Raw genomic sequence first — 2,498 nt, forward strand, 5'->3', positions numbered from 1 at the left:
AGAGAATAAAAATCAAGAAGTCCAATTTAAAGCAACGGGGTTGTCCGATGTTTATAAAAATACTCGTATTTTCCCCGTCATTAAAGAATAAAAACCAAGAAGTTTGAACGAAAATAGGAGAGCCGTTCAATGTTTATAAAAGGGCTTAGATTTCCATGTTAAAAAGAAAAAAAGGAGCTTCAAATTAAGATAACACAAGCGCAAAGGAGGAAGTTAAAAAACAACAAAATGATAAGTTCAAAAAAATGGAAATGCTAACTAGTACATACATGATTGAATTTTGTTTTATTTTTGAAATATCCAAAAAAAAACTTTCATTCTATGTCCATGGTATCTAAAGTACAAATGTAGAAGTTCAAAGAAAATTGAGCAAGGAGTTCAAAAGAAAAAAGTAGTTAAAAATGTTTGTAGAAAAATAGATTTCCCTCGTTTTAAAAATAAATCTGAGAAGGTCAACTAAAAACTTGGTACATTTAAAAATCACGAAAAAAGTAGAAGTTCTAGTTTATAAAATGGAGTGGTTCGACGTTTATGAAAAGGTTTTCACATTACTAGCCAATAAAACCAAGAAGTTCAAATAAACAAATCAATAAGCTCAATATCTATGAAAACTCAAAAATAAAAACAACAAAAGATGTTCAAAATGTATTCAAAAAGTTAGAAGTTCAAGTTTTAATAACCGAGAAGGTCAAAAACTCTACAAGTTCAAATTTAAATAGCGAGCGATCCATTGTTCACTACGACACTTAGATTCCCCCTTACTAAGCAATAACTAACAGATTTAAATTTAAAAAATAGAGTAGTTGAAAATGTACAAAGAATTGAATTTTCCTTGTTTCTAAAAAAAACTAGGGGTTTAAATTGAAATAACAGAGAAGTTCATAAAAAATAACGAAGTGCTTTGATGTTTATTTAAAACTAGGATTTTAGCGTTATTAAAAAACTCAGATATCCCTTATTATTAAAGAATCAACCATGAAGTTTCAAAATGAAAAACTGTAAAATTTGATGTTTATTTACAATATCAGAAACAATTCTTCTTGTTTATATGCAAAATTAAAGTATGAAATTGAATTTAAGAAAATGTTGCATGATCTTTACATAAAAGTCATTTTTTCTAAGAATAAAAATAAGAAGTTCAAATTAAAAAAATGGTGAAGTTCACAGGTTATAAAAATATTAGGATTTAAATGCTCAATTTTGATGAGTGCCTTAGGAGTCGGGGCAAAAAAGAGGAGAGAGCACTTCAAAGTGATAGCAGCGAGAAGTTCACGTACTACATGATGTGTGTTTCATATGAGAAAAAAGAATAAAAAGGCGAAGTCAGATTTTTTTTTCTTGCTAGAAGTTAAAGTCCTCGGCCGGTTAAAGTTCAAAAATTCTGGTGAGAGAGGTTCTCCGTGTATTTACATGTTCAAACACAAAATATATTGTTTTTAGTGTTTTAAAATAATTCTCTCAATCCATTAAATTTTTTAAAATAAAATGCTCTATGTGAAAGAAAGTTTCTCCTATTCAACAACTTTCCACGGCTATATTGTACGCTCTATTTCAAAATAAACGGTTAAAAATCAGTGTATGTTTGCTCAAAACAAAAGTTTAACCATATTAGCAAAAGCTGCGTCTTTTTAACAGGTTTCTAAGAAGGTATATCATTTGTGTAACTCCGATGAACGGGTTAGAAATTACGAACAAAAATACGTGATCGAAGTTCAAAGTGAAAACAACGAGCAGTTCAACTGCTACACGAAATGTGTTTCAGATGAGAATAAAAAATGTAGAGCTGTTCGACGTATACACAAAAAATGTGGCAGAAGTTCATAGTGAAAACAAGGAGAAGTTCGAATACTACAAGTAGTGCATTTTATATGAGAATAAAAGTACAGAAAAATAAAAGCTTAAAAGGTTCGTTAAAAGAAGTTCAAGTACTCTATCCATGGAAGTTAAAAAATTCTTGTGAGAGAGGTTCACCTTTTATCTCCATGTTCAAAAACACAAAAAGAAATTATTTTTTGTGTTTTAAAATAATTCTCTCAATCCACTGTAACACCCTCGATGCGACTATATCTCCCACGTGTCGAGGTACGACTTAGAGGCATAATCGCATTGAAGGTTTGTCAACGTCGGGACCATCGCACCCATTGGTTCGACGGTGGTCGTCGCGGCGTCACTCGATGACGACGCGCGCGTCTCCCCTCTGCCCGTCCTTCGGGGCTCACCATTGGCCTGGACGTGCTCGAGGGTTGGCAGAGGCCATAGAGACTTCATCGGGTTCTTTATTCTACCGTGCTCATGCTGGTTGCCATGGTGGGGACTGCATGTGGGGGGGGGGCTTCCGTACGACCAGTAGCGTGAGCGATTGTCATCACTTGGGGAGGCTGCGGGGGAGGCGCACATGCTGGCAGGAACCTCCGCCCCAGCCTCGGTGAGGCCAATCAGATTTTGGATGGTGGCTCTCCATTCGTCCATCTGATCTACCGTCCGCAGGAACCTCAACA

This window comes from Triticum aestivum, chromosome 6A, assembly GCF_018294505.1.
Source record: "Triticum aestivum cultivar Chinese Spring chromosome 6A, IWGSC CS RefSeq v2.1, whole genome shotgun sequence".
NCBI lineage: Eukaryota > Viridiplantae > Streptophyta > Magnoliopsida > Poales > Poaceae > Triticum > Triticum aestivum.